This window comes from Schistocerca gregaria, chromosome 9 (assembly GCF_023897955.1).
Source record: "Schistocerca gregaria isolate iqSchGreg1 chromosome 9, iqSchGreg1.2, whole genome shotgun sequence".
Classification (NCBI taxonomy): Eukaryota; Metazoa; Arthropoda; class Insecta; order Orthoptera; family Acrididae; genus Schistocerca; species Schistocerca gregaria.
This window is the reverse complement of record NC_064928.1, coordinates 164,239,984-164,256,004: the sequence shown is the minus strand read 5'-3', so window position 1 is coordinate 164,256,004 and position 16,021 is coordinate 164,239,984. Positions and strand designations below refer to the sequence as shown.

At 38.8% G+C, this 16,021-nt stretch overlaps 1 protein-coding gene across 1 annotated transcript in view; it reads right to left on the bottom strand.

Annotated features, from left to right (window-relative positions):
- LOC126291789 (zinc finger protein 454-like) overlaps positions 1 to 13,345 on the bottom strand; it is a 176,330-nt gene extending 162,985 nt beyond the window's left edge. The window contains exons 1-2 of the mRNA XM_049985485.1: positions 13,332 to 13,345; positions 1,845 to 1,866 (exon numbers count right to left, since the gene is read on the bottom strand). The gene's annotated coding sequence lies outside the window, so the exon portion shown is untranslated. The remainder of the gene's footprint in view (positions 1 to 1,844; positions 1,867 to 13,331) is intronic.
- Positions 13,346 to 16,021: the final 2,676 nt, after the last annotated feature.

The following is a 16,021-nucleotide window of genomic DNA, read 5'->3' as shown; positions in this document are numbered from 1 at the left end:
CTTTGGAAAAATATGGTCCTGTGATAAAAGTGCCATAAACCTGCAACACACAGTGACCTTATCACGATGAAGTGGTACTGTTTGATTTGTGTGTCGATTTTCCATTGCCCGTATTCAACAAATCTGTGTACTGACATATTCTGTCAGATGGAAGTGGGCTTTGTCTGTCCACAAAATCTTCCACAGCCAATCATTGTGCACTTCCATGCAAACAAAAAATTCTAAAGCAAAGATCCCTCTTGCTGACAGGTCAACAGGAAGCAACTTGTACACATGGGTAATTTTGAATGGATAGCAAAGAAGGACATTTCATAGGATTTCACACACTGTGCTCATGGGAATGTTCAATGTTCGGGCAATTCTCCGTGCACTACACGTTTGCACACCATCACTCATCTCCTCCTGCATTGCTGTGGTCACTGCTTCCACTGGCATTGAATCAATTTATTCCCTCCCCCGCCCCCTTCCCCTCTACCATGCTCTACACCAAAAGAACCCATATTTTTGAATTTCCGAATTATTTTCTCCAGACCCACAGCAGTCATCGGACCAATGCCTTTTTTCAAACCCTTCAGTGCCCGGAGCTTCTGCAGTGTGATGTGTGCACACTCATCATTCTTGTAATAATGATTTATAAGCAGAGCGCAATCCTGCATTTAGACAGTCTTGGCAAATGTCGCAGATGCAAAAGGAGGAAAAGCTGTGTACCTGGTGTGTTTATACCAACTTCAACAGGTCGAGTGCATAACAGGGATTTTCATTTATGCATCCTGACACACACAGAGCCATCTATTGTTCAATTTTCACACTATTTTTTTCTTCTGCCATACTTTTTCCCCTTTTCTGATAATATTCCATTGCAATTTAACATCATTCTGATCAGTGGTGTTATTTCAACAGTGTTTTGAAAGTTTAACTGTAATTATAATCACCCTGTATATCTTATCTTGCTTACATCCCCGACAATTCTCCAAAACACTGTGCCCAAATGTATGATTCTCGTAATGTTCACAGTGTTCAATCTCACTGTAGTCTACACAGTTTTCCTTCTGAAGTACTTCACTCAATCATATCTTTTGACTGTTAAGAACCATTTCCACCTTCTCCTTAAGTGCTACTTCCCACACAGTAACATAACACCTTTTTCTTTAAACACAGTTGAAAATTGATGACACAAAGAAACAGCAGTTCAGAATAATTGTATAATGTACACAAATTCTGTGGAGTAACAGTTGATAGAACAGCTCAGCACTAAGAATGGAACATATTTAAGAGAGAATTTTCCAGATGGTGAGAAGTTACTCTTCTTGTTATGAAAAGTTTCAGCTGTGAAAACTTTAATTCTTAAAAAGAAACCAGGATGGAGGAACAAGGTACTCTCATTATATGCTAATCATTCTGTTTGTATTCAATCTGAAGAGAAGACCAACCATAGGAAAGGACTGATGAGGAGACATTTTAGAACTAAATGAATATAATAGCAATTATAAACGGCACTTGATAGTCTGTTCTAGAAGAAATGGGAACAATGGGTAATGATTTCTGAAGTCTGCTGGTCAAAGCTTATCAAACTTATGAAAATTCAAAGTGTTTAACTTTCTGTAACTTACAAGATACAATAAAAAAAAAACAGACCAGGTGAGTTCGTATAAACTAAAGAATCACATTTTTCTTTTGTCACCCAAAATGAACTGCAGATGGAGTAAATATTCTGTCAAAACTATGTCAAAAACAGCAAGCATAAACATAATTATTGAGTAATACCAACACACAAAACTGCAAATTTAAAACACAATACTAAGCTCCCTAATATAGATTTATAGTCCAATATACTTACACTTTACCTTGTCAACATCAAGCAAAAAACTGAAAAGGTAAAAAAAAATTATTAGGGGTTCAGCAGGAGTAATTTTAATAATTAGGAAGAAAACAGAAATACTGGTGAACTACTACATACTACACTTCACTACCACAGCCAAGATGTACACAAAGCCATAACCCACCACAGTATACATATCTGCTAGCTGTGGAGATTATGAAGGGATTCAAAAACAAGAAAGAAGAGATAAAATAAAATATTCAATACATTAAGAGAGATGAATATTTAACTTTGATGGGGCCGTCATACAATAGTGTGAGAAAGAGAAACTGTAGAATGTGGATTAAAAGAAATGAATGAAATAGGAAGGGCCTGCTAGAATTTTGTACAGAAGTCAATTTAACTACTGCAAATAATTGATTTAAGAGTAATAAAAGAAGATAATGTACAAGGTAGAAACCTAGAGACAATGGTAGCTCCAGACTGTCGTACCATTATGTCATCTGAGAATTAAAAACCACGTTTTTAAACTGCTAAGTGATTCCAAATGCAGATGTGAACTGTAAACATAATATATAGGTTGCAAAATGGAGACTAAATCTGAAGAAATTGGAAAAAAGTAGGAAATCGTGAAGATGCGATCTGGATAAGATGAGGCAATCCAAGACTGTTAGACAGCAAATGAGCAAACAGGGAAGAGATACAAGAGTAAAGAAACGAGTAGCTTTGAAAGGGGAAAAAGAGAGAGTCGTAGAGTATGTAATGTGCCCAAATACATCACCAGAAAAAATACTTCAGTCAAATACGAGTAACTAAATATGAAAATGCAACAAATGAAACAGGCAAAATGGAATATAAGCATCTGAACTAACAGTAATTCCCTAATGAAAAACCATGAAGTAACAGAGGAGAAATACTGGGCTTTAGAAGCATGCATAACAATAAATAGGAAAAGTAAATAAAATTTTGGAAAAAGAGAAGCAGCTGCATGAACATCAAGAACTCTGAGGGCATAACAGTACCAACCAAAGGAGGAAAGGCTGAAAGATGGAAGGAATATATGTGACTATGCAAGTGAAACAAACATGAATGCAATACTGTAGAAAGGGTAAAGGGATTAAATGAAAACAAGATGGGAGATATGACACTATGAGAAAAATCTGACTGAGGAATGACAGACCTAACTTGAAACAAGGCACCAAGAATACATGACATTCTATCAGAATTATTATTAAGACCCTATGGAGAACAAATCACAAGAATGCTACTGCAGCCAGTGAGAAGGTTGCATGAGACAAATGAAGCACATATAGACTTCAACAAGAATGTAACAATCCCAACTACAAATAAGGCAAATGCTGACAGATGCATTATTGACACATCAATTTATAAGTCATATTTGTAAAATACTAACATAACTTAATGTACAGAAGGAGTGAACAATGGGCAGTAGTTGAACTTGAGGATGATCAATGTGGGCATTCATAGAAATACTGGAAAACAGATAGAAAGCTGACTTTATAAGGCAAATGCTGACAGGTGCATTACAGAAACATCAGTTTAATACGCCATGTTTGTAAAATACTAACATAAATAAATGTACAGAAGGAGTGAACAATGAGCAGTAGGTGATCTGGGGGGATGATCAATGTTTATGTTAAGAGAAATACAGGTAAAACAGATGCAAAACTAGACTTATGACTTAGTTTGGGGGGGGGGGGGGGGGGGAGGATTAAAACAAAGGAGTTCCACAATGCCAAGTACAGAAAGCAGTCCTAAGAGTTGAAGGATTTTAAAAGAAGGCAATAAATGAAAATGGAGTGAGACAGGTTAGAAGTTCGCAACCCCCATTATTCGATCTGTAAACTGGGCAAGCAATAACAGTAACCTAGAAGAAATTTTGGAAACAAATCAATGTTCAGAAATCAATGTTCAGATAAATGAAAAGCTTTAAAGATTACTGTTAACATTGTAATTCCTTCTGAAATATCAAAGAACTAGGACAAGGTTACTGTTGACATCATAATTCCTTCTGAAATAGCAAATAACTAGGAGCAACTCTGTTAAAAGACCAAAAACAAAAAAAAACAAAAGAACGGTAACACTCTTATGAAAAGGAAAGTTGCTACTACTGCATAGCGGAGATGCTGAGTCGCAGATAGGCACAACAAAAAGACTGTCACAAATAAAGCTTTTGGCTAGTAAGGCCTTCACCACCACCACCACCACCAACAACAACAACCACACACACACACACACACACACACACACACACACACACACACGAGACTACAGTCTCAGGCAACTGAAACTGCTTAGTGAGCAGCAGCACTAGAGAGAGAGAGAGAGAGAGAGAGAGAGAGAGAGAGAGAGAGAGAGAGAGGGAGGTGTGTGTGTGTGTGTGTGTGTGTGTGTGTGTGTGTGTGTGTGTGTGTGTGTCATCTATTATTGATGTGAAGGCCTTACTGGCAGAAAGTTTTATTCGTGACAGTCTTTTTGTTGTGCCTATCTGTGACTCAGCATCTCCGCCATATGGTGAGTAGTAACTTTACTTTTCATAGTATTGTTACATTACATCCTGGATTTTCCATTGTTTTTAATGATTTGGTAAACTACATAAATAATGACTTTAACGCTATAGGAACAAAATTACAGGAAAAAATTCAAACAGCCCATTATGTCAAGAAGTTAAACAAATGTGTACTGCACTCAATGGCACTACTGCCCACGACAAAGGAGGAAGTCTATACAGCAGTTCACTATTTGAAAAACAAAATTTCAGCAGGTCTGGATGAAGTACCATTGTCTGATTAAGGACTGTACAGAAAGCCTAACATTACCGTTAGCTGACATTATAACTCAATCATTCAAAGAGGGTAGCTTTTCTTACTGCTTCAAATATGCTAAATTACTGCCTCTCTTCAAAAAAGGTAACACTGAATGTATAGAAAATTATGGACTACTCTCATTACTCTCTTGCTTTGGAAAAATAATAGAAACTGTGGTAAAAGATAGACTTATGAGCTACTTAAACAATTACAACTTCCTTGCCAATAAGCAGTACAGTTTCCGATCAGGGAAAGCTACTGAATCAGCAACAGCATACCTAACAAAATGTGTACCACACTCATGCTCATAAATTAAGGATAATGCTGATACATGGTGAAACAACACTCTGGTGGGCAGTTTGCGGGTTTAAATCACTTCGGGGTATGACCGTGCGGTGCACTTGACCTGCGGTCGTCGCACAGTGGCGCTGCAGCAGTTCACATCCGCAGAGGTGCATTGGTGCATGTTAGAGTATGGTGCGGCAAGTACGTGTGCAGACATTTTCACACATGCTAATTGTGACTGTGTGTAAAAATGGCTCAAAGAACACATATTGATGATGTTATGTGGGGTAGAATACTAGGGCAGCTGAAGGCTGGTCAAACACAGCAGGTCGTAGCACGGGCCCTTGTGTGCTACGAAGTGTGATCTCAAGATTATGGCTATGATTCCAGCAGACAGGAAACATGTCCAGATGCTACAGTACAGGATGTCCACAGTGTACAACACCACAAGAAGACTGATACCTCACCATCAGTGCCCACAGACAGCCACGGAGTACTGCAGGTAGCCTTGGAACAGTGGAACAGTTGTCTCCAGACACACAGTCTACAGATGACTGAGCAGACAGTTTATTTGCCCGCTGACCTGAAAGGTGCATTCCACTGACCCCTGGCCACAGGAGAGCCCGTAAAGCCTGGTGACAAGAACACAGTACATTTTCATTGGAACTGTGGTCCAGGTTATGTCCATGGACGAGTCCAGTTACAGTCTGAACAGTGATTCTCGCCCGGTTTTCATTTGGCGGGAACCAGGAACCAGATACCAATGCCATAATGTCCTCGACAGGGACCTGTATGGAGGCCGTAGTTTGATGGTGTGGGGTGTGATTATGATTGGTGCACGTACCCCCCTGTATGTCTTCGGCAGAGGAACTGTAACAGGTCAGGTGTATCGGGACGTCATTTTGCACCAGTATGTCCACCTTTATCGGAGTGCAGTGGGTCCAACCTCCCTACTGATGGATGATAGTGAATGGCCCCACAGAGTTGCCATCATGGAAGAGTATCTTGAAACAGAAGACATCAGGCGAATGGAATGCTCTGCCTATTCTCCAGACCTAAACCCCATCGAGCACATGTGGGATGCTCTCGGTCGACGTATTTCTGCATGTCTTCAAACCCCTAGGACACTTCAGGAGCTCCGCCAGGCACTGGTGCAAGAATGGGAGGCTATACCCCAGCAGCTGCTCAACCACCTGATCCAGAGTATGCCAACCCATTGTGTGGTCTGTGTACGTCTGTTTGGTGATCACATCCCATACTGATGTCGGGGTACGTGCGCAGGAAGCAGTGGCGTTTTGTAGCCACTTATCACCAATACCGTGGACTTACAGATCTGTATCATGTGTGTTCCCTATGTGCCTACACTATTAGTGCCAGTTTTGTGTAGTGTCACATTCTGCAATTATCCTTAATTTATGAGCATGAGTGCAGATGCACTGGATAAAGGCAATCCAATTATACAACAGGTAAATTCCTCAATCTAACTAAAGCTTTAGACACAGTTGACTACAAAATACTGTTAAAAACCTACTTCTGACCCTAAATATACGGGTATTGCAGGGATATGTGCTACGACCAGTACTATTCCTAATTTACATAACCGATTTCCCACAAAGTATCAAGTATGGACAAATAATATTGTCTACAGATGACTCTAATTTACTGATCACTGACATCACTAGAAGTACTAAGAGAGAAATATGAAGAAACACTTAGGAGTGTATATGAATGGGCAGTAAACAATAAAGTCAATCTTAAAATAAAGAAAACGAGACTATGAACTTCCACATAACCTAAAAGTAAGATTACAGCAATCTTAAAATAAATAATGAAGTTATACAATGTGTGAAAAGCACAACATTTCTGGGAATGCATGCTGACTGTCAATTAAGGTGTGAAGTACATGTAAAAATATTTAGTAATAGAATCTTTACACCAAGCTATGCCCTCCAAATTCTTACATTAGAAAGTGATAATTCATGTGTCTGATCGGTGTATTTTGTTTATATTCATTCTGCTATTAGTTATGGCATAATTTTTTGGGGAGTGAATAAGAAAAATATTAAGCTGTATTCAGACTGCAAAAAAGAGCAATACATATGATGACCAAGAGGGGAAACACAGCTCTGCCTCAAACTTTTTAAAATGCTGGAAATATGAAATGTATCTTGTGAATATATTTTTCAGTGTTATGTAACATTTAAAAAAATATTGGCCACTATGATTTGCTTAGTACATGATTATAAAACCAGATATTGCTTCAATTTTCATCTGGACAGAAAAAATAAAGTTAAAACTCAGCAGAATTCACTGTACAATGCCATCCATATTATACCAGGTGGCCTACGCACACTGTCCTCCATCAACATTAGTTAATCCCTGATACCACAGACACCAAAAGATTTGCCTAAACAGAACAGTAAAGGGGACTCAACACCAACAGAGAGGAGATCCTGCTGGACGCAAGAACAGCAGTTGAAAATAAACACTTTGCACTGGTCCTATAGCTCATAGCTAGAAAACTTGCTCACTGTAGGAGGGGTGCCAGAATCGATTCCTGGGCTAGAGAAAGGTGTCTGAGTAGAAAAATGATTGTCCCTCACCAAAGCAATATGCACAAGGGTCAAAGCATATTAATCATGTTCCAAGGCATATCAAAATCTGACAGCTTCTTTATTAGTAACCCATAATGCACCAATTTGTGCTTCACAACTGGCAGTATTACATAAATGCTATCACATCTTTGACTGCAATAAATAACAATGAATATCATAAATGACATTTCTTTAAACCTACATTACAGGCTGACATATCTTTATAATTGGATTATTCATAATACAAATGTTCAAATGCCTGTTCATCTTGCTGGATACATTTGATGTAAGCACTTCTCAGTATCACCACAGGCACCTCTTAACATTTCTGCAGATACTGAAGCGCAAGCAGGATGTCTTCGTTCTTTTAACACTTCTGGATTTGCCAGTTCCATCTCGTAAACCTCGACTTTGATATAGCCCCATAAGAAAAAATACAAGTGTAAATCAAGCAATCTTGCTGGTCATCGAATGCAAACACCACAACCCATCCACCATTCGGAGTACAGATTGTAGAGATATTTCCTAAACCCTCCACAGTAATGGGGTGGTGCACAGTCATGCTGAAACCAGTGCCTCACAGCTAACTGAAGTGGCATGTCTTCTATGAGATGCCCAAGACTGAGCTGATTCTGTACGAAGTGCAAATACAACTGACAAGTTAGTCTGGGAGCCAAGCAAATTGGTCCAATGATGTGGTCTCCTAGAATGTCACACCAAACGTTAACACCCCAGTGCGCTTGTATGTCATGTGGTCGTAACCAGCGAGGATTTGCATGAGCCCAGTAATGTAGATTATGTCTATTGACAGTGGCATCATTGATAAAACAGCATTCACCTTGATATTTTAAACATCTTATGGTTGTGAACCCAGCAATCGTGTATGCAATTATATAAAATGTAATAGTCAGCCAACCAGCTACACACAATTCTTTTTTTAAAATCTGGAACTACAGACCACTGATGATGCTTTACCTCAACAAAGCGAAATGTATCTGGTGAAAAAAAAAAAAAAAAAAAAAAAAAAATCACACATTTTTGTAGTTGGAATGACAAAACAAAAATACCCTCAAGAATTAATTATAAAGCAACTACAGTCACTGAGGTCAAACAAATGAAGTACTTAAATTCAATAGTACAATAACATTTTCATTTATACTACAGCATATGTATGTGTTACTTTCATTTAAGCTATGCTTACCATGCATGGGATGAGTGCCAAAATACTCAATAACTTTCAGGGCAACATTGGATGCATCTCGGATTGATTTTCCACAATATGTTGTACCTGGAAAGCTCCCTTGGTTCTTAAATGCATCTCTGTATGTCTAAAAGCCTGTGCAGAAGGTACATGTCATGTTGGGAGGCGTTGTGAATACAGCCTTTGAGCCTCAACAGCATTGCAATATGTCTCCCCATACATCAGTATCATATCAGTGTAGTCTTCACTGGAGTACATTGCAGTTGTTACCTGTCTGACTGTAGGAGCTGACTTCAACTACAAACAGACAGCCATGTGACCTTATTGGGATGGAACCAGGAAGAAAATTCACACAGATGGCAGCACACCTTGGTGGATGTTCACTTGTACATGCAATGACAGTGCAATCCTTCTTGCACTAATGTGTGCGGGAAACGTAAAACTACAGAGGACAATTTACTTGGGCCACCTGGTAAATTAATTACCATAGCATATAAAAGAAATAGATACTACCACTCTTTCAAAACAAAACTGAAAGACTAGTTATAAAATAAAAGTTTTTACTTGGTAATACATCACCTATGTTAAACGCATTACCTATTACAAGAAGTACCGTTTATAATGTGCATATAGAAATAATAATTAGCTAATATTATAAAATATACAAAGGTCAATCACAAAACTCATTGCTAATTACAATATAAGAAATTAATTTTACGCCATAAAAATTACAATGTTTTACTTAATGAAATTCATAGAAAGTAAATTGTTTCATTGTAGTTGTTGTTGTCTTCAGTCCTGAGACTGGTTTGATGCAGCTCTCCATGCTACTCTATCCTGTGCAAGCTTCTTCATCTCCCAGTACTTACCGCAGCCTATATACTTCTGAATGCTTAGTGTATTCATCTCTTGGTCTCTCTCTACGATTTTTACCCTCCACACTGCCCTCCAATGCTAAATTTGTTATCCCTTGATGCCTCAGAACATGTCCTACCAACCGGTCCCTTCTTCTTGTCAAGTTGTGTCACAAACTCCTCATCTCCCCAATTCTATTCAATACTTCATCATTAGTTATGTGTTCTACCAATCTAATCTTCAGCATTCTTCTGTAGCACCACATTTCAAAAGCTTCTATTCTCTTCCTGTCCAAACTATTTATCGTCCATGTTTCACTTCCACACATGGCTACACTCCATACAAATACTTTTAGAAAGGACTTCCTGACACTTAAATCTATACTTGATGTTAACAAATTTCTCTTCTTCAGAAACTCTTTCCTTGCCATTGCCAGTCTACATTTTATATCCTCTCTACTTCGACCATCATCAGTTATTTTGCTCCCCAAATAGCAAAACTCCTATACTATTTTAAGTGTCTCATTTCCTAATCTAATTCCCTCAGCATCACCTGACTTAATTCGACTACATTCCATTATCCTCATTTTGCTTTTGTTGATGTTCATCTTATATCCTCCTTTCAAGACACTGTCCATTCCATTCAACTGCTCTTCCAAGTCCTTTGCTGTCTCTGACAGAATTACAATGTCATCGGCGAACCTCAACATTTTTATTTCTTCTCCATGGATTTTAATACCTACTCCGAATTTTTCTTTTGTTTCCTTTACTGCTTGCTCAATATACAGATTGAATAACATTGGGGACAGGCTACAACCCTGTCTCACTCCCTTCCCAACCGCTGCTTCCCTTTCATGTCCCTCGACTCTTATAACTGCCATCTGCTTTCTGTACAAATTGTAAATAGCCTTACGCCCTCTGTATTTTACCCCTGACATCTTTAGAATTTGAAAGAGAGTTTTCCAGTCAACATTGTCAAAAGCTTTCTCTAAGACTACAAATACTAGAAACGTACGTTTGCCTTTCCTTAATCTATTTTCTAAGAGAAGTCATAGGGTCAGTATTGCCTCACGTGTTCCAACATTTCTGCAGAATCCAAACTGATCTTCCCCGAGGTCGGCTTCTACCAGTTTTTCCATTCGTCTGTAAAGAATTCGCGTTAGTATTTTGCAGCAGTGACTTATTAAAGTGATAGTTCAGTAATTTTCACATATGTCAACACTTGCTTTCTTTGGGATTGGAATTATTATATTCTTCTTGAAGTCTGAGGGTATTTCACCTGTATCATACATCTTGCTCGCCAGATGGTAGAGTTTTGTCAGGACTGGCTCTCCCAAAGCTGTCAGTAATTCCAATGGAATGTTGTCTACTCCTGGAGCCTTGTTTCGACTCAGGTCTTTCAGTGCTCTGTCAAACTCTTCACGCAGTATCGTGTCTCCCATTTCATCTTTATCTACATCCTCTTCAATTTCCATAATATTGTCCTCAAGAACATCACCCTTGTATAGACCCTCTATATACTCCTTCCACCTTTCTGCTTTCCCTTCTTTGCTTAGAACCGGGTTTCCATCTGAGCTCTTGATATTCATACAAGTGTCTCTCTTTTCTCCAAAGGTCTCTTTAATTTTCCTGTAGGCAGTGTCTATCTTACCCCTAGTGAGATAAGCCTCTACATCCTTACATTGTTTCACAGATTAATAAAGCGATCACTCAATCAAACATCATTTGAACGTAATTGATAATGTCTTGAAATATGTTGCAAGATGAATATCAATAACAGTAAAACACAGATGATGGAGTGTAGTCAAATTAAAACATGTCATATTGACAGAATTAAGATTTGGAAATGAGACACTAAAAGAAGATGAGATCTGCTATTTGAGCACCAAAATAACTAACAATGGTAGGAGTAAAAAGGATATGAAATTCAGTCTGCCAACACTGAGGAATACTTTTTGTAAAAGAAAAATATGTTTCAGAATTGAGTAGAATTTTAAGTATAAGAAAGCATTTTCTGAAATATGGATGATAAGCAATAGAGATAAGAAGAGAATAGAAGAATACTGTAGATTACATGGGAATAAGGAATAATTAATAAAAGGGAACTGGATTAACATGGGGAAAAAAGAGCTTGTGACATTAACATAACATCCTGAGATATCAAGAAGTATGTGGTTTGGTAATAGAGGGAAATATGTGTCACACATTAAAACAATATTCTAAGACAGGGTGTACAAGTGTTTTCTAAGCAATTTCCCATGTACTTCCTTCCAACCACTGAGGACAGTTTGTCATAGTGGCAACTATTTATTTACAGCTTGTACAAAATAGATGTGTGTTTCAAAGTTTTACTGACATTCAAAGTAGTCACCAGTATTGTGTATAACCTGTTGCCAGCGATGTGGAAGTTGTAGGATATTCTTAGCAGTGCCACATGTGTTGACAGTTCGAGCAGCGCGGTCTATTGGCTGACGAATTTGTAGCAGTTCTGAAGTGAATGCTGTGAAGTGTTTCCTTCAATTGAGAAATTGAGTTGAATTCACAAGGGCTTAAGTAAGGGGAGTGCAGTAGGTGGTGTAGCACTTAGCACCCCTATCAGGCAAACAAAGTGTTATCACTTCTGTCTCTAAGCTAGTCGTAGGTTGTGTTGCAAAAATGAACAGCATCGAGATGGAAGTTATGACACTTTCTGCAGGAGCTGACCATCACTTTGCAGGACAACGCTCAAGCATGTACAGTGCAAGATGTTAGTGATTTGTTTGACTGATGGGGCTGATAAGTGCTATACCACCTACTGCAATCCCCTGACTTAAGCCCTTGTAAGTTCAATACAATTTCTAAACTGAAGTAAACACATCCCAGGGTATGTCCCACTATCAAATTCATCATGGTACACTTCTTCTGGACCAATGTCAAATGTGATTGCATAGCACGCACCAGAGCCTGCATCCCTTGTCAAACAGGCAAAGGTAGGATGCCACACTCATTTCCCCTTTGGGAAATTCCCTATCACAAAGGAGTGTGTTAAACACATTCATACTGATTTAGTTGGGTCACTCCCCAATTTGAAGGGTTCAAAGTACATCTTATCCATGACTGACTGTACGACACATTGGGTTGAGGCCTCCATCGACATCGGGGATGACGCAGCCTCAAGCGCAGACTCATCAGCCCCTAACCATCATCCCCAGTATGCTGCCCTTCCCTTGGCCACCAATAACAATGTCACGCCTCCTGCTCCCTTGCCAGTCGTGAACCATCATACCATCTACACTACATTGCCCTCCCCCTCTTCTCAGCCTCTGGCGGCTACTCCCACTTTGTACTTTGGCCCTGCACTGCACCCACTAGTGCACCTCACCAATTATGACATTCCAGTGATTACTGCCTCCACCACACCGACATCCAGCTGGTGCACAGAGTTTCTAACACATGATTTGCATTACCGGGGAGGGTGGGGGCAGGGGACAGGTGAGAGGGGGGAGGGGGGAAAGAGGAAGGGGAGGGGGTATTCTGTGGTTATGTAGGTCTGTGGAGTCACCCAGAACAATATGACTGCCCTGAGGCAGCTCAACTAACCTCTCTGGACCAAGGCAGTTAGTTCGCTCTGATCAATGTTTGTGATTCAAATGGCTCTGAGCACTATGGGACTTAACTTCTGAGGTCATCAGTCCCCTAGAATTTAGAACTCCTTAAACCTAACTAACCTAAGGACATCACACACATCCATGCCCGAGGCAGAATTCGAACCTGCGAACGTAGTGGTCGCGCTGCTCCATACTGTAGCACCTAGAACCACTCGGTCACCCTGGTCGGCTCAATGTTTGTGATAACATGCTATGTACCTTATAGATCAATAAAATATATTTGTACGAACTCATACAACCTGTTAGTTGTTATTATATGTAATTACTATACTTAGTACCATATTTCCTGCAGGGGTTTGCCAAGTAAATGTAAAACAGTGTTTGCAAAATTAATTGTTGATGAGGTACCAGAAAGTGTGAGAAAGCTATATCTAGCTCATACATTCAAAATGGAGCTAAAAGTATAAATGAAGAAATAAAAGCTAATGTGATACAATTTCATCTTTGTAGTGACTTTAGCAGGACAGATCCAAGTAAATGGACGAAGTTACCATAAAGAATGCCCAACCTGGCAAAAAAGAAATGATGCGGAAATGCATCACAACAATGATAATGACGATGACTACTGCTGAAGCCTGTGAAGAATTTGTGAAGGAATATCCCGACTGTGTGATTAAAGAAATCAAAGTTTTTTGAGCTACTCCCACCACCTCATTCCCTATTTCCTCTGCGCTCCATAACAAGTGCATGTAGATACCATTCTAATAAGTAATTTTCAGTGGAGAGTATAGGGAAAGAGGGACAAGCATTTCTGCAGAGTATACAAGAACTAATTGTCCTTCTAGTATTTGACCCTGGAAAACCTGAATGCGTATCACACAGATTTGAAAGATGCAACTATATCTTTCACAAAATGTCTTCAGTGACAAAAAAAAAATTCATAATGAGATGCAATGGTCACAATGGGAATATACTGATGGACACCCCCAAACTGTAATGGACACAGGACGTATATCTGTCGGTGTGAAAAAATACAGATGCATTTGCTAGCATTGAAATTTCATAATTATGTGAAAAGAAAGTCTCAGTACTTTGAGTATATAAAGAGAACATCTGTACACCAGGATACAGTTGCTCAGGTGGATTTTGCAGAAAACTACACCGCTTTGAGCCACGGTGAAATGCAAAGTGCTCATAATCATCAGCAACAGACTGCAATTTTCCACTGCTGTTGTTTGGTTGAAATGTGGTATTATCCACAATTATGCCATTATAAGTGATGATTTGTCACACAGCAAAAATTCTGTATGGGCACTCCATAAAACCTTTCTGCAAGATCTGAAGGAAAAGTAGCCAAATCTTCACCATGTCAAAATATTTCCCGATGATTGTGCTGCATGGTTCAAAAATCTCTTTACACTGACTAATCTTTAACATTTATGCTGAATGGGATTTTTTTCCTTGCCATTTCCCATGTCAAAGAGGTAGTTGGGTGTTGGAGAAACTTCAAAAAGAACTGTTTATCAAATTTCACAACCACAGAAGAAGTTAAAGCATCATTGTCATTACTGGACGGGTGCTGGGAAAATGTACAACCAATTCCATCCTTCATAAAGTTCATTATGTGACAGCATCTGCTAAGGAAGGGGTGTTGAAAATATCTGTAACCTCTAAACAAGAAGAATCAGTTACAGTATGGCAGTATCGAGAAGAAGAAGATATGAAGGAGAATTCTTCATCTAGCAAAGAAGATTTTGTACTTGTCTCTTTCACTGCATGAGGAAGATCCAGGAGGAAGCAGGACTATTTTGAAGAAGTGAAGGAATGTGAGGAAGAAAGTAACTACTGCCTTACTCAACAACAAGCATCCCACAAGTGCTAAAATTGGACAACAAATGAAGACAAGTCTTGGGAAGACATATCAGTAACTGTAAAGAAAGTACAAAATCCAAATTTGTTCAATAATAGAGGACAATTTCTGATTAAGTATTAAATGCAAATTTGCACATCTCTTTTCCCCCTTTTGTATTGCGCCTATTGAATTGTACGAATGTTTTATGTTCATTTCAATAGTCAATTCCTTTCGTTTCTTCCATTTCATCCTATTGTGTTATGTCTCTGCGTTTGACACGCACAAGTCAACACATTCAACACGTCCATACTAATATTTAAATGTGATGTACTTGTTTGAGAAAAATTTCTATTCTGCTGTCTTAAAAGTGTTTCACTGAAATTGATAGGCCAAGAGAACAGAATTTTAATAAAATCTCTCACCGATCTACAAAAATAGTGACCCCATACATCACGCACGTAACAAAAATTTTAATTTCGTTTACGTTAAATGTATTTATCTCAGCTGTTTCAAACTACGTGCCTCACTTGCGATGCAGGCTGTTATAATATACGAAATTTCTAATTTTTGAAAGTAAGATGTGTTCCCTATGTTGCTTTTTCCGAATGTGTTTTTTGCCAAAATCTCACGCGCTCCGCCACGGAAGGACCAAATACCAAATTTACGTTAAATTTTACAGGGAAGAAATATTGCATAATATTGAATATAGCATTGTCTCGTGCATGATGAAAGGTAAGAGTCTTATTGCCTGTCTAAAAAGGCGACTGACGATCTCAGGAGTTAAGTCGCGTAGTGCTCAGGCCTCAGAGCTATTTTTATTGAACCTGTCTAAATGACACATACACAACTATCATTACGGCAAAACTAACCATTTCCAGAGGGAATGTTCGGAGGTGTAGTTCAGGTTACTTCATTCCATATATAACCTCTCTTTCACAAAAGTTCAGTCAAAACTCGAACACAGTTTGGCAATATTTTCGTTTGTTTCCAGAGTTGTATGT